At 45.8% G+C, this 22,023-nt stretch overlaps 1 protein-coding gene across 7 annotated transcripts in view; it reads left to right on the top strand.

The window, feature by feature from the left end:
* Positions 1–22,023, top strand: part of LOC147024432 (receptor-type tyrosine-protein phosphatase delta-like) — an 881,646-nt gene that overhangs the window by 599,785 nt on the left and 259,838 nt on the right. The window lies entirely within an intron of this gene.

Below are 22,023 nucleotides of genomic sequence, written 5' to 3'. Positions count from 1 at the left end.
TTATGAATAATCTAAGCTTCATTTACTTCATAATTATGACTTTTTAATGAGACTTTAATGCCTAATTTTTGCATTAATTAGCCTACTTATTTTGTAGAATTAGGTGGGGAAAGACGCCGCTGGCATTAAGATTGGATAAGATGCACACCAAAAAGACACTCCGCCACACCCCGCACACACATATTTAATCTTCTAGTTACATGTTCATTTTAGGTATTTCAAACAGACCCACAAAATTCATGGTCGGAGTTGTAAATTGTTATTTTAGCCAATGAATGATGTGTTTTTTGTTGCTTTGATTTCTGAAATCTCAAGATGAGGCAAAAATGTATTAAAGTGTAAAGAAAGATGAGGAAAACGAGCATTTTGATATTATAATGGAAATAAGAGAGCTTGAATTATGAGGCATGCAGTGAACATCAGACAGCTCCCTTGCTTGACGCTCAGCATTTTGAAAAGTATAGAGACAAGCAACCATAAATTGGCAACCATTATGCAGGCTTGGATGGGAGGAGAGGCCTCCTTCCTGCACTGAAGTTTGTTGTAACATGTATTGACATAGATCACACACAATGTAACATTACAAAGTTATGCATGTCTTTTTGGACAAATACTTGTTCCACTTAAGAACCAGTCAGAATTATAGTACCTGTACTGTGTAAGTAGCCTTATCTGAATAATTGAAGATGTCAAGCATGGTGGATTTGAGGAGGGATGTATGGAATATCAGTAGTGGTTTGTGACTAGGATACTGAAGGATTATTTGCTTGAAGCAGTGATGACTTCTTTATGAGAATTTGGGATGGTTTGGACTTGTCATTATTTCTTATGGTGGTTCATAGAAAGGTGACACATATTCCAGGTGAATATCTCATTACTCCATATTATCTGGTTACATCACATTTTGGAGCAAATAACCCAGGTAGATATGACCTTTAATTAACTCTATGCAGCAAGGAATCGGCACACATTGTGCTATGATTAACTTCACCCACGTGCTTGTGTTTTAAACTGCAAGTCTTTAATAAGAGGATTGCAGATGAACTTGCATTTTATTTTCCTTTGTGGTGTTGATCATGGAAAATAGAAACATCTTGTTATTACCATCACCACCGAAGGTGGACGGAGGTTATGTTTTCACCCCTGTGTGTTTGTCTGTGATCAGGATAGCTCAAAAAGTTGTGGACAGGTTGGGTGTGTGACAAGGACTAATTGATTCCATTTTGGTGAAGATTCGGTTCCGGATCAAGATACTAGAATTTTAAAGTGATTCTTCACCATTGAGACATGGCAAAGAATGGCCTTTGGAAGGCCATTCCGTAGACAGGAGAGGCGAGGAACAAAAGAGTTGAGGTGTGCTGTTACATGCTGATGGTGTGACTAATTTACAAATTCCTCATATAGTTTGCTGGATCTGGCGTGACGTTGAACCTCTTGCTTTCTGACATACTGTATAAGCACTCCCAGTTACCATGATTACAATGAGATGTCAACTCACTGGTTTATGAAACTCCCATTGAATGAACAAATTAACTTGTTCAAATAAAATTCTCCCCAGTTGAGACCAAGAGGAAAAATATTTCACACCCCCCCCCCCCCCCCAATACACTATATGCTCTGTACACATTCCTTTGCTTCCTGACCATTGCCACTATATTTTCCTGACTTTCTTCCCTTAAGTATTAAGGGGGGGAAGGTGAGAGGAGGGAGGGGAGGTATAGAGAAGGGAGAGAGGATGGAGGGGTGGGGGAGGGAGAAGGGACAGAGGATGGAGGAGATGGGGGAGGAGAGAGAGGAGGGATGGGAAGCAACAGGGGAGCCAGGAAGGGGTGAGGTAAGGGGAAAGAGTGAGGAGGAAGGTGGGGAGACCACCGCCTCACCTAACTTCGCTATACACACCGGGAAGGGGTCGTGGGAGCGAGGAGGATGGGGGAGAGAGGAGAGAGGAAGTGGGGAAGGTGTGGGGGTTTGGGAGTAGGTAAGAGTGATGCGAGGGATTCTTGACTTGCATTTAGTTATGGGACTTGTAGATAAAGAGGGTTTGTTTGTACAGGATTGAAAGAAATGGGGTACGTTAAAACAACACATGAATACAGCATGCATACACCGCTGGGAGATGTCCATGGGGGGTGAACAGGGGAGGGGGTTTTGGAGGAGGGAAGCATGAAGGGAGAGGGAGGGAAGGCAGTGTGATGGGAAGGAAAGGCAGCATGGGGGAAGGGAAGGAAAGGCAGTTTGAGGAGAAGGTAAGTCGGTGTGAGGGGAAGGTAAGGCAGTGTGAAGGGAAGGTAAGGCAGTGTGAGGGAAAGGGAAGGTAAGGTAAGGGACGGCAGCATGAGAGGAAAGGAATGCAGCATGAGGGGAAGGAAAGGCAGCATAAAGGGAAGGGAAGGTGGTGTGAGGGAAAGGGAAGGCAGTGTGAGGGGAAGGAAAGGCAGCATAAAGGGAAGGGAAGGTGGTGTGAGGGGAGGGAAAGGGAAGGGCAATAATAAGTGCCCAAACAGCAACATTTTCTTTTTAACTGCCGGTTTCTAAATAAAACTGGGCGGGAACATTGGAAAACTCATGCTATCTACCTGGAAAATTCAAAACTAAACTGTCAGTCCTTCATAGTCCCCTTAACAGAGTGTGAGGGGTGCAGGAGCAGGGGGGAGAGAGGGATAGGGATAGTGGTGGGAGGGAGAGAGAGAGAGAGAGAGAGAGAGAGAGAGAGAGAGAGAGAGAGAGAGAGAGAGAGAGAGAGAGAGAGTGAGTGAGTGAGTGAGTGAGTGAGTGAGAGGAGAGGAGAGGGATAGGGGTGGCATGGAGAGGGATAGGGTGGGAGCGATAGGTGTGGGAGAGTGAGTGGAGGGAGAGAGAGGGAGAGGTGGGGGCGTGGGGGGATAGACAGGGATAGGGGTGGCATGGAGAGGGATAGGGTGGGAGCGATAGGTGTGGGAGAGTGAGTGGAGGGAGAGAGGGAGAGGGGTGGGAGAGTGAGAGTAGGGTTGGGAGGGAGAGGTGTGAGGGATTCAGGCAAATGTGATGCCCAGTTTATCATCCATCCGAGAGATGACACACACATTGACGAATCACTCGACCTGTGAAACATCGGGATGACATTTTATAGCTGGGTCTGGATTCAAACCCAGGCTTCACAGCTCAGAGCGCACAAGCATACCTCTCGGCTATCCTGCCGTGATGTTCATGAAATGTTTCATTTTTTTATTTGTATTTATCAATGCCAAAGTGATTGATCTATAATGAAAGCATATCATACAAAAAGGGGAAATTGCACATTTTCAGCAAGTCAGCCATCGCCCGATACACTGCAGAACAATGCGGGGCCAGCGCAGGTAAGTGGCCCCTGAACATTGTTCAAGTCGATGGGCATACTGTATTCATTGACAGTACGAATATTGTAGTGCACTTGCCAAGTGGCTTAAGCACTCCAACAAAATGCTTGATAAGGAACGGCTCGCTTGGCAAGTGATTCGCAATCTCTGAACCATCATATTAAACACACACCTCCCGGAGATGCCTGAAATATCAAATTTGTCTAAATTGGACAAATTAACACTTTTTTAGCAGTCGGAAGGGGAAGGAGGGGGAGCGAGGAGGGTAGCGAGGAGGGGTGCAGAAAGGGAAGGCAGCATGAGGGGTGAGCAAGGGAAGGCAGTGTGTTGGGAGGGCAAGGTAATGCAGCGTGAGGGTAGAGTCCGTCTGGATATAAACACAGTCCGGACACGTCTGGAAATAACCACCATCTGGACATAACCCCCATCCACATACGTCAAGGGAAGGCAGCTTGGGGGGAGGGCAAGGTAAGGCAGTGTGAGAGCAGGGTCTGTCCGGACATAACCACCATCTGGACACATCTGGAAATAACTATGGTACAGAAATAACTACCATCCTGACATAACCACCATACAGATATGTCAAACGAAGGCAGCGTGAGGGGAGGGGGAAGATATGTGAGGGGAGAGGAAAGAAGTATAAGGGGAAGGAAATGTGAGAGGAGGGGAAGGCAATGTGAGGGGAGGTGAAAGAAGTGTGAGGGGAGGGGAAAGAAGTGTAAGGGGAAGGCAATGTGAGAGGAGGGGAAGGCAATGTGAGGGGAGGTGAAAGAAGTGTGAGGGGAGGGGAAAGAAGTGTAAGGGGAAGGCAATGTTAGAGGAGGGGAAGGCAATGCGAGAGGATGGCAAGGGAAGGCAATGTGAGAGGATGGCAAGGGAAGGCAATGCGAGAGGATGGCAAGGGAAGGTGGCAGTGTGAGGACAGTGCAAGGTAAGGCAGTGTGAGGAGAGGGCAAGTTGTGAGGGGAGGGTGCGTCTGGGCATAACCACCATTTCGACATGTCCGGAGATAACCACCATCTGGAAATAACCACCGTCCAAACATGTACGGAGTTAACCACCGGACAGACATAACCACTGTCTGGATACGTGCAGAGATAAACACCGTTCGGATAGTGCGGAGGGAGATAACCACCATCCAGATACGTTCTGAGGCAGAAAGAGAGAGAAAGGTGTGGGAGGATTTTGCTCTGTATTAGAAGGGGTGGAGAGAGAGAGAGAGAGAGAGAGAGAGAGAGAGAGAGAGAGAGAGAGAGAGAGAGAGAGAGAGAGAGAGAGAGAGAGAGAGAGAGAGAGAGAGAGAGACAGACAGACAGACAGACAGACAGAGACAGAGACAGACAGACAGAGACAGACAGAGACAGACAGACAGACAGACAGACAGACAGACAGACAGACAGACAGACAGACAGACAGAGACAGACAGACAGACAGACAGACAGACAGACAGACATGGAGGTAATGGGGTTTGGGGAGTTTGCAGAAAAAATGTTTTACTTTCTGAACAACACACACACACACACACACACACACACACACACACACACACACACACACACACACACACACACACACACACACACACACACACACACACACACACACACGAAGGTGTATACTTTGAGACATGGGGCGGGAGCATTTAAAACCCACACTGTCTTCCTGGCAAAGGTCTGCCCGCATGCATGCTCGTACATGCAGCGACCTTTGCACCCCTCTGGTCGGCTCACTCTGAATCTGATTCGTACATGCTACAGTTCCCTCAACAGATGGGGAGGGGTGGGGAAGCAGGGGGAGGGGTGGGGAAGCAGGGGGAGGGGTGGGAAAGAGAGGGAGGGGAGAGGAAAATGGGGGAGATGGGAGGGGTCACAGGCGGGAAGATGGAGAGGAGTTGGAGAGAGAGGGTAGCGTTGGGAGGGGTAGGATAGGGTTGATACGGGTGAGAGAGTGAGAGAAGGAGATGGGTGAGGGAGGGAGAGGGGTGAGGGATTCCAGCAGATGTGTGATGCCCATTTTAACGTCCATCCAAGAGACAGCACACACATTGCTGAATCACCCTGCCTATGAAACACCGGGATGACAGTTTATAGCTGGATCGGGATTCAAACTCAGGCTACACAGAGCGAGCATGCGTACCTCTTGGCTTTCCTGCCGTGATGTGGAAATTCATTACTTCATAACAACTGAAAACATTTTTTACTCATCGTGATCATATAATTTAATTTGCCTCCCTACCTCCAGTATCGAACCGTGGTATCACCATTGAAATTTGAAGAATGCGCGCCAATTGGCTTCACCAAGCACTCCACGAAACGGTTGCAAAAACTTTTTTCAATGAAACATTTAATAACCATCGCCGAAGGAGAGACTATTGCATTTGGGTCCGTTTGTTACCTTCGCCGAAAGAGATGGCATTGCATTTGAGTCCGTCTGTTTCTTTGGTTGTTTCTTGCAAAATCAAAGATTTTTCAAGGATATTGGTTCGTCGATTTTGTTATTCTGTCTGTCTGTGTTTTTGTCTGTCTGTTTGTCACTTACAGGTCACAATTTTAAACCCATCTTCACGAAACTTCCCCACATGGTCGAGTTTGTCATAAGGAAGAAGCTTATTGTTTTTGAGGTCAAAAGGTCAACACAGGCCAAAGGTCAACAACTTAGGTGAGATTTCTAAAATTGCCAATTTTCATCCCATTCACTTTAAATTTGAAGAGGATTTTCACATCCGGTCACTGAATTCAACCACCAATTATTTTTGAGATCAACATGGACCAAAAAGTCAACATTGGCCCAAGGTCAATAACTTAGGTGGTGTTTCTAAAATCCTCAATTTTCATCCAATTTAATTGAAATTTGAAGAGGATTTATGTTTCAGGTCACTGAATTCAATTAGCCAAGTATTTTTTTTAGGGCAACATACACCAAAAGGTCAACATAGGCCAAACATCAACAACTTTGGTGAGATTTCTAAATCCTAAATTTTCATCTGATTGACTTGAAATTTGAAGATTTATATATCAGGTCACTAAATTCAACAAGCCAATTTTTTTGAGGTCAACGTGAACCAAAAGGTCAACATAGGCCAAAGGTCAACAACTTGAGTAAGATTTCTAAAATTGTCAATTTCCATCTGATTGACTTGAAATTTGAAGAGGAATTGCATATTTGGTCATTGAATTCAAACACCAAATACTTTTTGAGGTCAAAGTTGTTTTATGGATTTTGCAAGTATTGTGCTCATCACGATGTCTTCTTGTTTGTTTGTTTGTTTGTTTGTCTGTCTGTTTGTTTGTCCGCACAGAATTTTAGTGTTTTTCTCTGCAAACGCTTGTAGGATTGAGATGAAATTTTCACCAGTGGAGCGACTACGCATGTAGAAAGTTTTATTGGTAATTTTGATGCCATACATCACGTGGTGTGGCAGCCATATTGGAAAAACCGAAGAAAAAAAACAACAAAACATAGACCTCTGTATCTCTGAAACCGCACCAAGGAAAAAATTAAACTTGGCACATAGCAAATACTCCTCGTGGGGAAGAAATGTGATTTTTATGACATCATAGGTGCCTTCGTTATGACATCATAATTGCATATGTAGAATGCTACATGCAATCAGTATGAAAAATTTTGAGGGTCAAATAGGGATAAAATGGTCCACAAAATAAATTTTATGACATCATCCGTCATGTGATTTGGCAGCCATATTGTTGGTTTTTTTTAAAAACCTTCAAAAACCTTCTTCTCTGAAATTGCTGAACAGATCGAGGCAAAACGTTACACATATGACCGACTGCCTATCCATACGGAACAGAATGTTCACACATATGATGTCATCGGTCATATGATTTGGCAACCATATTACATTTACCCAAAAACCTATAAAAATCTTCTCGAGAACGGCTGAACAGATCAAGGGGAACTTCACACAAATGTTCCCCAAGACATGGGTGTACAACTTTGTTAAGGAATAATTGATAGGTCACATGGTATGGTAGCCATATTGGATTGAAGAAAATATTAAATAATGTTTTCTCTGGAACTGCTTAATCAATCGACGTGAAACGTCAAAATTATGACAAAGTAATGATCTGGAATAAATGTTTTAAATTTCAACTTGATCAGACACATAGTATGACGGCCAGAATTATTAAATTTTTTTATATGGGTTCTTTTTTATTTCTTCTGTATTTTTTGAATTAGGCTCACTTGGCTGTGCCTGGATGGGTTTGAGGGTAGAGAAGTAGTAGCTGAAATGTAAATCCTATCCAAGTTCCTCCTGACGACTTCATCTTTGCTTTTTGCTTGATTGGGTTCCTTCTGATGAATCCAATGCAGGACTGTACCTGTTTGGTCTTCCATTTGATTTTAATTCAATTTATTTTAATCGCATTCTAAATTCAATTCAATAATTTTTTAAAACGTCATGAGTCAGGGTCAGGTGTCCAATCAAAGCGGGACGTCTTGGTAGCCGGTCATCACTGCCAACAGTTATAAAGTGGCAGTTCTAATTATGCCTCTTCATAATTACGTAACAAACCAGTACACAAATGCCACACGAAATATACCACATAAAACGACACAAACACCACACAAAACAAGTGCTGGCGAGGGTCTGCAATCTCTGATTGCTCTTATTACAAATTTGGAATTCAATTGTATGGTGTACGAGGTGCAGTGGAACACGAGAAGCAAGAGTGTTAGCGGCAACTCCGCTTTATTGCGCGTCCTGATGTACATTTCTGCCACCCCTAGCAGGCGAGTCATGATATACGAAAACCTAATCACGTGATACAGCACACTCCTCCCCTCGTAAAATGACAAGTCAAATGATGAAAGGACAATCATAACATGACCAACCGAAAGCAATCAACACTCATAATCCTCCAAGTACCGCGGCCGCACCCTGACCCGCCTCGGACGGGCAGCGCCGCCAGACAGCCCAGGCTCAGGCGCCTCCCGGCTCAGTCGAGGTGACACCCTCGCCGGACTCGCGCCACCGCAATAACAACCGCCCCCGGCCGACCAGCCTGCCCGACGTCCCCGGGCAGGACTGAATCAGGTGAAGACCTCGTGGGCGTCGGCACATCCGGCCCTGGCGATACAACGTCTGGCCACGGCGACATTACAGGTGGGGGTCCCACATTGTTCGGTCCGGGGGGGGTGTGGGGAGGGGGGGTGACGCTGAACAGTGATCATGCATTTGGTCCACGTGCCGCTTCCACACCTCCCCACCATCAGTCCGCACCATACAATTCACCGGCCCCAGTACCACAGAGACCACAGCCGGCACCCATTTGGAACCGTGGAAAAAATCGCGCACCATTACCCGCTGTCCCACATCGAAACCGAGCAGCAGCGTCGGACGCGACACCGCCCCACTCTCCGACCCTCCAGGTCGCAGCAAATCCAGTCTGGACCGCAATGCCCGTCCATAGAGACGAATGGCAGGCGAATCACCCGTGACAGGATGAATCGCGTTTCTGTAATGGAGAAAAAAGACATCGACCACCGTCTGCACAGGTGCAACACCCCCCTGCGCAAAGCCCGTTTCAACATCTTAACAAACGACTCAGCCTGCCCATTCGTCTCAGGATGATACGGTGCGGACCTTAGATGTCGAATACCATTTTGACGCATAAACTCATCAAATACACCTGCGATGAACTGTGGATCGTTATCAGAGGCCAGGATCTCCGGTAATCCTTTATTAGCAAAGATCGTCCGCAGTTTCTCTACTGTAATGTTTGCTGATGTATGCTGCAATACTACAACCTTCGGCCATTTAGAGAATGCATCGATCACAATCAAAAACATTTTGCCATTAACCGGCCCCGCAAAATCTACATGGACCCTCAGCCAGGCTCTGCCTGGGGTCGGCCACAGCCCTGAGGCTCGACGCGGGTTATCAGTTTGACACGTGGCGCAACGCTTAAACAACTGCTCAATGTCTTTGTCCAACCCCGGCCACCACAACAGGCTACGAGCAAGACTCTTTTTCTTCACGACGCCAAGGTGACTGACATGCAGTTCTTCTAAACACCGCTGCCTGAACTTCGGTGGAATCACCGTCCTCATTCCCCAGATAACGTACCGTTGGACCAACGACAGCTCCGATGCACGCGATGTGAAAGGTTGAAATGCCGCTGTCGAAGGTAGATCGCTCCAATTCCCCGTAGAAATCGCCTGGACGACACGGGCGAGCACCGGATCATGAGCCGATTCCACCGCGACCTGTCTGGCCGTGATCGGCCCGCTTTGGACCTGGCCCAGCGCGAACACATCGACCCGGTCGGCCGACTCAGACGCAGCTGGACCCTCCGCACACGGCAAGCGTGAGAGCCCGTCGCAGTTAGCATGCTTCTCGGTGCTTCGGAACTGAATATCATAATCGTAAGCAGCAAGAAACAGACACCACCGCTGTATTTGCGCAGCCGCTACCACCGGTACCCCGCGTTCAGGTCTCAGGATGAATTGAAGCGGTTTGTGATCCATCTGCAAAGTGAAATGCCGCCCCAGCAGGTATTGATGAAACCTCCGCACACCCCAGACGAGGCGAGGAGCCTCGCGCTCGATCTGGGCATATTCCCGCTCTGCTGCGGACAGGGTCCGGGATGCAAAACAAACAGGCCGCTCGGAACCATCGTCCATCCTGTGGGAGAGCACTGCCCCGATGCCATATGCAGAGCTGTCGCATGCCAATAAGAGCAGACGTGCATGCTCGTAGTGCACGAGGACCATATCCTCTGTGAGCAGCCGCTTGACGCGGTCGAACGATGCCTGGTGTGCAGGCCCCCAGGCCCAGCGCTCGTCCTTCCTGAGCAACCGCGTTAACGGCGCAAGTTGTGAGCTGAGCCCGTGCACGAACCTTTGGTAATACTGGGCCATACCAATGAACGAGCGCAGCTGCGTCTTGTCGCGAGGCGGTGGCATGTGTTGAATCTCCTCCACCTTCCGAGGACCTTTCAACAGCCCCTCCGGCGTGATGATGTGCCCGAGGTATTCCAAGTGCTGCTTGAAGAATGCGCACTTGTCCCTGTTCAAGCGCAGGCCGCACGCTTCTAGCTTTGTCAGCACTTGGGCAATGTTCGCAAGGTGCTCGTCCGCAGTTTTCCCTGCAATGAGCACATTGTCTTGGAAGGTCTGAGCGGGCAGGCCAATGCAAACCTGATCCATGGCTTTCTGCCACAAGGCTGAGCCCAGAAGCAATCCCAAAACAGAGTCGGGTATATCGATAGAGCCCTTGACATGTGTTGATTGTCAAAAGCTCGCTACTCCCGGGATCCATCGCCAGGTGAAAATATGCATAACGCAGGTCTAGCTTCGTGAAGTATTGACTCCCACCAATCGTGCATATATTTCATCGATTGACGGCAGTGGATATTGCTCCACGCTGAGCCCCGGGTTAACCGTGGATTTGAAGTCCCCGCACAATCGGACGTCTCCATTCCGTTTCAGCACTGTGACAACCGGGGTGGCCCAATCTGAGTACGACACCTGTTAGATCACTCCACAGGCCTCCAGCCTATCCAGTTCACCCTTGACCTTGTCCCACATAGCATACGGCACCGGTCGTGGTTTACAAAAAGAGGAACCACCCCCTCCTTCAGGAAGAGCTTTGCCTCCACGCCCTTGAGTTTCCCAAGGTCGTCGCAGAACAAACCTTGATGTCTTTGAAGAATCTTCTCCAACTGATCCTCCCATCGGCTCGGCACGGGTTGCACAAGGTGAACTGCGGCCCAGTCTAGCCTGATGCGGGACAGCCAGTCTCGGCTGAGGAGAGACGGTCCCTCCCCCGCACGACGTACAATGGAAGCGTGGCGACCTGGCCTTGGTACCGCACAGACACGTGTGACATCCCGACTGGCGTTATCTTCTAGCGGGTGTACGTGAACAGCGTGAGGTTTGACCTGATAAGCTTCAGGCCGTTGAGTCTACGCGCGGTATGTTCGCCGATGATCGACACAGCCGCTCCCGTATCGACCTGGAACGTGATCGGCGTTTTGTTCACTTCGACTTCCACCGTCATCGGGCGCGCCGCCGCCAGGCCAATTGAAAACAGGCTCAACAACGGCCGCCGGTTCCGCCCCGGGTCTCCGAGGTCGCCTCGCACATCGCCGTCCATGACCTTAACGGTGGCCGGCACCCCACGGCACACACGCTTTAGATGACCCACCTTGTGACAATTCAAACACACGGTGCCTTTATACTTGTATGCACGGCGCAGGTGTCGACCTCCGCATCCCAAACACGTCCGCGGGGTCACCTCGCCACACGTGCGGCCGCGCGACGACGTCCGACCCGCATCGAAGGTCGTGCGCGCGTCCCGGGGTGCTCGCGACCCCGCGTGGCCGGTGATGGGCCGAACATCCCCGCGAGTCTGCTCCACAGCTGTAGCCGTGCTGACCGCCAAGTCAAATGTAATGGCTTCACCCTTCAGCTGTAGAACCGCCGAAACCATCTTCGCATCTTGTAAACCAGCGATAAAATGATCTCTGAGCTGCGCTGGACGCTCCCCCGCCGTGAACTTGCAGGCCACGGAAGAATGCTTAATCCGCGCCACGAAATCAGCGACGCGCTCCTCTGCCCCTTTCGAGAGGCGATCGAACTGGTATCGAGCGAGCTGTAATGACTTCTCCGGCGCCATGTGTGCGTCATCTTCTCCACAACGTCCCGAAACGACAGCCCGTCATCACGGGGCTTGTCCGGCGCCACCAAATCACTCAGTAGTCAATAATGTTCCGCCGAAAGCGAAGCGAGCAAGATCGACTTCTGTTTGCTCTCGTCGACCACATCATTCGCATGGAAATAGCATCCCAATTGCTCTGAAAACAATTCGAAGTCGTCTCCGACGAAAACGGGCACATGTCCGTTTTTAACCATCCTCGTCGCCAACTGTGGTGTATGAGGTGCAGTGGAACACGAGAAGCAAGAGTGTTAGCATCAACTCCGCTTTATTGCGCGTCCTGATGTACATTCCTGCCACCCCTTGCGGGCGAGTCATGATATACGAAAATCCAATCACGTGATACACCACAAATTGCACTCAACATACAGGTTCCCTGAGTCAGCTATGTCGATAAGTGCATGTTCCCAAGAGAGCTGACCTTCCATTGTTTAAATGTTTTGAAATCGATTAGATGCGCTGCGGATCGATTTTATAGTTAGGGAGCGAACAATGGAGACATCCCTCCCCCTCTTCTGCAAAGAGGAAGAAGAACCCTGCGGTGACGTCAACAACTCCCTCCCACCCGTGGTTGAGCGGGGGGTGGATCACGAGGGCATGAGTCACGCCGGGTGCGGGGGAGGGTGCAAAGGATAAAGAGGACATCTTTTCTTTGTTCAAGAGAGTCTCGGGGGAGTCCCGTGGTAGAAAGAGTTCGTGGGATGAGTTCGTGAAAGTCCCGTGTAAAGAGTTCGTGTGCTGAGTTCGTGAAAGTCCCGTGTAAAGAGTTCGTGGGATGAGTTCGTGAAAGTCCCGTGTAAAGAGTTCGTGGGAGTCCCGTGGCGGAGTTCGTGTGCTGAGTCCCGTGGGAGGAGTAAGCTTTTGCTTCGGCAGTTGGGGAAGTCGGGAGGAAGCCAGAAGCCAAGGAGCTGCGTGGAAGTCCGGGCGTCGCGAAGGAGACGCGATCTGGAGGCGCAGCCTTGCCTGCTGTGTCGCGCAAACCTCGCGTTCGTGTGGAGAGAGCCGGAGAGAGCTCGCCTGCCACACGGAAGGCCCGAGCTCGACCGCGGCTACGCTAGCTGCTGTGGGGACGGGACGTCGCGGGTCGCCCAATCCAAACACCACAAGGGTGTAGGTAACCTGCAACGGTCTCGTGGGACTCGTTCGGTCTGCCAAGTCCCATGCTATAAAGACCCAAGAGGTCCCGTCTGACCCAATTGCCTTTGATGGGGTCTTTATCCTGCTTTTTTTTCGAATGAATGTTTGTGGCGCCGAGTCCTGTAAGTAAAACTGTGAAAGTGAGTGTACATTAATAATTACTTATAGACGGTTGTAGTTCTTTTGTTGCTTGCATAATTGCATACGTGTTTCATTATAATAAATGTCCTTGTGTGAATGTAAACCTGCTCGTTGCGTCCATTCAATCATTGACTGAACATTTCGTGTGTTGGGAGTTAGAAAGCCGTTGGTTTGCCGTAATAGGGGGACATTTGGACCGACGGTTCTCGGCGATTACGCCGCTCGGAATCGCGTACGGACAGGCTCGCCTCGGCGGTTTGTTCCGTACGGGATCCGTCGAGGGTGGAATGTGCCGGAAGTTTGATCACGTGGGTATTTAGGTACATTGAAGATTGGCAATGGACCCTACCCCACGTGATCTGCCGATTGGCGTATTTCGGTTCTTGTACCAGGACCCGTCGCTCGGAGTTATCCGGGCGGCGATCTATATTCCGGGCGATCGGTCGGGCCGACTTGACTTGCGGCTCCGTTCAGAGCGGTCGGTTGGCGGCCGACCCCCGGCCTGTAACACTCTTTTTCTTGATACCTCCGCCACCTAGAGTGAAGGAGTTTATGTTTTCACCCCTCTCTGTCTGTTTCTTTGTCTGTTTGTTTGTTTGTTTGTCTGTCTGTGTGCAGGATATCTCAAAAATGTGTGGACAGATCCTGATGAAATTTGTTGGGCAGGTTCGGTGTGTGACAAGGACGAACTCATTAGATTTTGGTGAAGACCTGGATCCGGATACGATAACTCAAATTTTAAAAGTGATTCTTCACCATGAGAGATATTGCCAAAAATGATATAGAGCACGATATCTCAAACATTTGTAGACGAATTCGGATGAAATTTGCTGGACGTGTTGGGTATGTGACGAGGAAGAACTGCTTCAATTTTGTTAAATATCTGGATCTTATAATTTTTTTAAGTGATTCTTCACCATTGAGAGATGGGGCCTAACGAATATATCACACGATATCTCAAAAAGTTGTGGACGGATTTGGATGAAACTTGTGGACAGATTGGGTTATTGTGGCAATTACGAATTTGTTTCAATTTTGGTGAAGATCCGAATCCGGATCTAGATACGAGAATTATTTAATTGTCAAAGTGATTCTTCACCATTTAGAGAGAAGGCCAAGAACGATGTATAGCATGATATTTAAAAACTGGATCGGGCATGAAATGTTCTCATGGATAAAGCCACGAATGCTGGCACCTCCAGGCGATTATAAGCTTTGCAATGTACCCAGTGATTCGTAGCTATGATGAACAGGCATTCAATAATATGAGTGAGGAAAGTGAAGATAAAAAAAACTTTATCGTGAAGAAGTCATTGTGGCCTGTTTCATGTCAGGACATGGTTGAGCAGGCCGAAAAACATAGCGACTTCACACCCCAGTTAGGTAACCCAGGATCCGTCTTAAAACCCCAGTTAGCGAGGTGGCCGAGGATCGCCTGATAAAGGATATAATTAAATATGGCTATTAATTATCTTCAAAAGGGGTGTTTAAATTAACCCAAACACCCAATTTTCACCCATGCACTTCCTTGGAGTTCTCGTAGTGTGCATGCAAAGTTTCAGAGGTAGGTTTCATTGCTTTGGAGTTATGGAGGAAAACACACACCAAAACACACACACCACACTGACATACACATTCACATTTATTAGTTTGGATTATAGATAACAGATACACATTTCTATTTTATTGAAGACCAATTTTATGATAAATAAAGAGTTTGGCTCAGAATTAAAGCATAAATAACATTTTGAAATGTTTCTTTATTCATACATTTCGGAAACTGTCCACTGTAGTCGATGAAGTTCTTAGCTCAGCTATTCAGTAATCATTCTCGTAGCATCCATGGATGATGTTACTCATTTATGTTGATCCTCCCATACTTAGAACCATAATCGTGACAAAGAATTTAAGCATAACAATTTCAGATGAATGTTTATTTGGGAAGTCTAATGATGGACACAGTGAACTGAAAATAAATGAAGGAGAGTAGCACAAAATTGTGAAATAATAATTAAGTGCTACAATTATCCACTCACAAAGAAAGCCAGAAAGCTCACAGAATATTTTGGAGGTCGTGCATTCATGAACATCCACCAAATAATGCGAGCAGACCGAATGCCCTGCTTTATTTCCGTCTGAGAGAAGGAATATTGTGTGATGCAACACCAATCGCACAATTTATAGTTGGGCCTTATATTGAACCCAAACTAGACAGTTAAAAAGTTAGCGCATATTTACATCCAAAGCTTATCCCAAGCATAAGATAGCGGTCAAACATATATGGAACACGATGTTGCAGGGGAGTTGGCATTGTTTTTCCTTGATTGAATGAGAAGCGTAATATTGGGCAGTGTGATAAGTTTGATTTACAGTTCTGAAGAGCACTCGGTGATGTAATGGTTGGAGCATCTGCTTTGAGTCGACGAGGTCTATGTTCAAACCCTGGTCGGTCGTACCAAAGATTAAAAAAAAATGCTACATGCTGCTTCCTTGCTTGACATTCAATATTTAAGAGGAATAGAGAATAGAGAACAATCCCCTTAGTTTGGCATCCATGGGGAGGAGGAAATTCCTCTTCAGGGAAATGCCCTGGTGAGTGCAGTAAGAAAAGCAGCACCATAGTTGTGATGTTGCTGGTACCCCAAATGCCCAGAAAGTGATGGCACTTCCCCCAAGCTCAGTGGCTGTATATGTCTTAGCTAACAGTCGTGTGTGTGTGTGTGTGTGTGTGTGTGTGTGTGTGTGTGTGTGTGTGTGTGTGTGTGTGTGTGTGTGTGTGTGTGTGTGTGTGTGTGTGTGTGTGTGTGTGTGTGTGTGTGTGTGTGTGTGTGTGTGTGTGTGTGTGTGTGTGTGTGGCAGCTCATGTAAAAACCAGCCTTAGAGCATGTAAAAAAAGATATAGACAATCATTTCTGTTGAAAAGCCAGAGAAAGTTAAAAGACAAGGTATGAGAAAGAGAAAGTAATTTGTAACAAATGATAAACTAAGTTTGATGTGTGCATTAAACATTAATATTGTCCATTTGAAATATTTAACGTTGTGGATGGGGGTGTGAAACAATGGAGTGGGTAGTAATACAATGGGAGACTGTAAACAAGTTCTTCAAAGCAAAGAAATACAAGCAAAGGACTCTCATTATATCTCCCAAAAAGGTTGATTAACAGCTCTACGATGAACTGATCTGACCAGTGGGCAAACCGTTGGAATTGTGTGGTGGTGCAAATAGTTTCATTTACAAGCTTATCATCACAAATACAGGAAGCGTCTCGTTTTTATCACACTCAAGCTAATTTAAAGGCATTTTAAAAAACTAATTTAGGGCTTAAAAAAGGTCCAAACATATGAAATAACCTTGAATAGTATTAGGTATGGACAGATACAGAAAAAATATGAACAGTAGTTTGTCAGCCATCTCAACATTTCCTCCCCCACCCCTTCCTTACCCAACCCTCTTACTTGCAGGTTTCCTCCCTCTTCTCATTCCCTCGCTAGTTGCGTTCACCTGCTGACCAACTGTTCGTTCACTGACATTTGCTCTATGTCACCAAGCTCTTCCATGAGCCAGATTTTGTTGTATCCTGAAATGAATGGGAAAATGGACAAAATCTCACACTTAATGACAAGGAGATGAAGAACAAGCAAAATATACTGAAAGTAAAATAAGAGGATTTATGTTTCAAGGGGTACTATAAAAGTCCTTCAATTAGATCGTGAAAGCCGTGTGTGTGTGTGTTTACACCGATTAGGTTCTGCTTGCCGGGCACTCTTAACCTGCCATTGTGAGCACACAATATGTAATATGTTGTCTTTTAACCATCATTTTCAGTATTTAGATTCAAGAGTGGCAATTTCAAAATGGTTAACCACAATTGCTCTGTTACTAAATGCAAATCGGACTCACGGAAATATAGGAATACGAGAAATATCTGTGGATGTGAGACGTGTCGGGTTTGTACCATTTCCCGTTAATACAATTGCTTGCAAAGTTAGTGGATATAACACACATGCACACACCCATGGACGGACGCTTCTCCTTTTACCAATAGATGCAAAATTCTTGTATAATCTATCTTGTCCAATAGATCCTCCTCTCCACAGCACTGTGAATGAATTTTGCGGATAAATCAAACTTGTGATATGTTGCACATTATTTTCTGTCCAACTCGTTTATGAAAAACACCCGTCCCCTTTGCTGCTACTACTGTATATGGGTGTGGATAATAGGTGGTACTCAGCTTATTCTGTTTTGGTTGTTGCAGACAGACTGCATCACTTCAATGCATATCATGGATTGAAGCATGCCGTTTGTCATCTGCATTTTGTTTAATAACCCAGTCTCAGTCCAGGGCATTTTGGAGTGCAGGATTGTTGATCTGAGTTGGAAGGTGAGGGTTATTTGTTTCTCTTCCGAAAAGAGATGCTGCTGGAAATTCCCCTGCGACGCAATGCTGTGTAGGATGATAGTTTAGCGAAAATATGAAAAGTTATTGATACCAATTCCTGTGATCGATGCTTGATGTGTGAAGAGCTTCCCCCAGAGTGTGGAAAAAGCATTCTTCCTTTTAGTTGGCTTGAGGTCAACAAGATGAATTTTGCAAAGTTTGATTCCATGAATGCTGCAAAACTGTTTGAACTCCAAACTGATAAACTGAGGTCCATTGGCTGATACAATTTCATGGTGATGAGCCATGTGTGGAATATACAGTTGTTAGGCCTCTCATGAACTAGTTGAGGTGTATGACAATAATTGCTTCTGGCTATCGGAAGCATTCATCGAAAATGCCGAGGTTACATTCCCCAACCACACATGTCAACATGGTTGACCTCCCACAGATTGATTGGTATCTTGGTGATTTGTAACGGTGCAAGTTGAACAGGTGGGCTGACACTTGGCACCACAAGTTGGATGGCAGATGTGCACCTGAGCAGAGATCCTGCATGGTCTGTATCAGCCACCACTATGGTGGCCACAGTTTTACTGTTTTATATACTCCAGACAGCTGTCAAATGTAGACTGAACAGGTAAAAGAGTGTTTGAACCATATTTGAAGATGGTAGTGGCTAACTTGGATATAGTGTGGTGGTGGCCATCTTGACATAGTCTGTGGTAAGTGTTTCTCTCCAACATGTTGACAGAATCCCCAGAATCGATAATTATTTTCACAGGAATATTATCGATTTTGACCATTATGGTGTCCATCAACAAGTGGGCGATCCATGCAATTAAAGACGTAACTTTTCCTATGATCATCTTCAGAAGCTGTACACGTAAATCACACAGAGTGATCTTGGGAGTTTGAGATATCCCATGGATTTGGCATTTTCTCACCATGCAAACTTGGCTGAAATGGTTAAGTTTGTGACAGTGATTACAACATTTCCCATTTTCCGGGAAGCAGTCACCACTGTGCGTATGACCAATGGCTCCACAGCTGTAGCAACATTTGGATGTGCAGAAACTTCTCATGATGTTGCCAAATTTTGAATTGTGTTGTTTCCACAAAGGCAGCTCATTTGAAGTTTGCTGAGAATGGTTTCGTTAATCACATCAACAGCCTGTTGGGGTTATCGACAGTCCTTTCTTCAAAATGTCTGGATTGAGCCTCGGATACTTCCATTGCATGAGATATTCATAGCATGGTGCGATGTTCAAATCTGGTTCACGAAGGAGACGTCTGAGCAGCCATGGCAATGCACACTTGCCTATGATTTGATCTTTTTCTGCCTCATCAGTGTCATATGCTCAAAATCACACCTTCTCGCTAACTCTCGAAGCCGGCTAACATAATTAGCAATCAACTTTGGTGATGCTTGTCCAGCATGGTGAAACACGTGATGTTCAAATGAAACATTTTACCTCTGCTCAAATTGTTCGTTAAGTTTTGCGATTGCCATGTCAAAATCGTTTCCCGTATCGGTGAAGGTCTCAAAGATGGTTTGTGCCTCTTTGCCGGCGATTCACAGCAACACAGCACATTTTCTTCCTGCTTTGTAATGTTCGCAGCGGCCATGTAGTACTCCAACCTCTGTTGCCATTTCCTCCATCTCTGTGCATTATTGTATTCATCACAAATGTCAAACAGTTGTGGAGCCGTTAAATCCAACTTCTGTGCCATTTTTCTCCTCGTCGCCAATATAATGTTCTTACACACTGGAAAACCGTTGTTAGTTTCACATAGGCTTCAATCAAACTCCATACCACCACAGCACATCAGCTACCATTGCCTTTCTCCATATTCTAGATTCTGAAGTATTTACAAACCTTTTTTTTTACCAATTGAAGCATTTTCAAACAAACAAACAAATATATAAATATACAATTTCACTTTTATAGTGCAGTGAACCTTCAAATATCATGGGGGTTAGATTCCTGGAAAATGCTGTTATAGTTAACACCGTGATCATGAAAACCAAGGGTGAATGGGAAAAGGGGGTTCAGTTCCTGGGCTTCAATGCAATACAGAGGAAGGTGGGCAGTAGCTGAAAATAAACATATCACAATTCAAATAAACATGTAAAATATATACATATATATATATATATATATATATATATATATATATATATATATATATATATATATATATATACGCATGTTAACATTGACATAAACATGTAAATAAAATAAATACAGTATAAAATACACAAAAAACACAAGACTTTTACCCTTTTCATTTATGACAAAACAGTGATGCTGTTAGAGGGGAGGAGGGTGTTGGATAAGATGTGGATGTAGAACTTGCAATAGCTTTTCGATCATCAGGAGCATGACAGAGTCACCTGCTGCATTGCCACAATGAAGAAGTGTAAAATGATCCTTAACCACCGTGACCTGGAGCAGATCTTTCCTGCTTGGAGAGGAAGATATCAGATGGCTTCCTTTTCCAAAATAATCCCGTCTCTCAGCATTTGCCGTTGTTGTACTGGAGACCTAGGCCCTGGGTGCCTCGTGGAACCATTGGTAAATCCAGAATGATTTCTCCTGTATCACTAGTCCACTCAAAATGTGTAAATCCGCAATCGTTTCTCCCGTATCACCGGTCCACGCAGGTAGGTAAATCCGCAATTGTTTTTCCTGTGTTACCGGTCCACTCAAATGGGTAAATCCGCAATCGTTTCTCCTGTATTACCGCATTTCACTCACGTTTACCACACAGTCAATTAATTGATCCCATAATGGCAGCCCACAGATGCTGCACTTTGACCTCTTGCCAACCTATCTAACAACTCATTTTTTCGTTTGTTTTTTTTTGCACCATGTCAGAAAGATTCTCTGCGTTTTGACACAACTAATTTTGTCTACGACGGGTATGGGGGACAGGACGGATCGCATTACTTGGTTACGATAGCTTCTTTAGATGTTTTGCGCCGCATTCAACAGCTCAGTTCATATTGGTGGCATGTCTGGGTGCCCATGGTAGTGTTTGAGACCGGGCGCTTTAGATTGTTGGCCTTGACACATAGTGCCGGATGAGTAACACGAACGATTTGACATATTCTTCGTTTCTATATCACCTCCATCAACTGATAAACATCATGGCAGGATAAAAGTCGTAAATGCTGAGTTGAACAAACGTCCTGAAGTCATGGACTTAGTTAAGTAATGCATGTCGTCTGGGACCCGGTCATCGGTTTGCCGCCGAATGCTGCTGATTGTGACGTCATCGATTCCCTCTTTGAAAATTCTATCTATATTCGATTTGTTGAATCCGCTATCACCTGTGTAAATCCATGGAACACATAATGTGAAGATTTCGGAAGTATGAACAGAATATGTTCAGAGAAAAGTGTGTTAGAAGTTCCAGGCATATGCCCATTATGTTATATATGATTAACGGTGCGCGAGAAACAACAAAAGGCTCATAATGGGAGGTGTATAGTACATACGGATACAAACAATGACTCTTCTCGGCTCAAAAACTGCAAAAGGCCGAAATGAAATACCACAATAACTAAATACGAACCCAATAGGTTGCCCGTGATTGGTTGAAACCCACGATATGAGAACCCGCAATATTTCAGGGTTTACTGGCAGGGTACCTTTTCTGATGGGTTTGTGGATGGCTCACCTCAGATGAGCAATTTTTGTGTGATGGTAGAAACAGTAATTCACCGTAAAAATTCAGTGAGCAGATATTGCTGTGGGTGAAGCCAGTAACCTTCGCAACCTCATTTCATGCCACCAGCTAAGATTTCCAATCGATGCTCATTGTACCTCCAAAGTACCGGTTGGAAGCAAGGATGATATTATGGAGGCTCAACTGAAAAACAAATTTCAGCACTTTTTGGGCTTACCACCTGAGCGAAGATCACTGAAGTGCTTTCCATGCTAACCAACCACCTCCAGGCACCTATCCCTCAGCACATTCCTGCTTTTCAGCCCCAACGCGTCCCCTCTCTCTATATACTCCCCACAACTTTACTTTCAGCAATTTCCATTTGATATTTCTGATAGCATTTCATTCTGATATCCCATTCGGTGATACGCAGATCAGTAGTTTCAGTTTCACGTTTCAACATCACTTTCACTTTTGAATTTCAGTTTCGATTTGTCATTGCAACTTGTGAAGTGGCGCAAATGGTGCAAAAAAAGGTTGTAAAAAACGATTTTCATGGGATTATTTTCGTTTTTTTAAGGGGTTTGAAGGGTCTTAAAAGGTCTAAAAAGTGTCTAAAAGGTATGAGGGGTGCAAAGAGTCGAAAGGTCTCACGGGTTGAAAGGGTCTTTGG

The sequence above is a fragment of the Eptatretus burgeri genome, chromosome 6 (genome assembly GCF_056783735.1).
Source record: "Eptatretus burgeri isolate ZD-2024b chromosome 6, Ebu_testis_v1, whole genome shotgun sequence".
Taxonomy (NCBI): domain Eukaryota; kingdom Metazoa; phylum Chordata; class Myxini; order Myxiniformes; family Myxinidae; genus Eptatretus; species Eptatretus burgeri.
The sequence above is the reverse complement of the archived record's forward strand: the minus strand, read 5'-3'. Positions and strand labels throughout refer to the sequence as shown.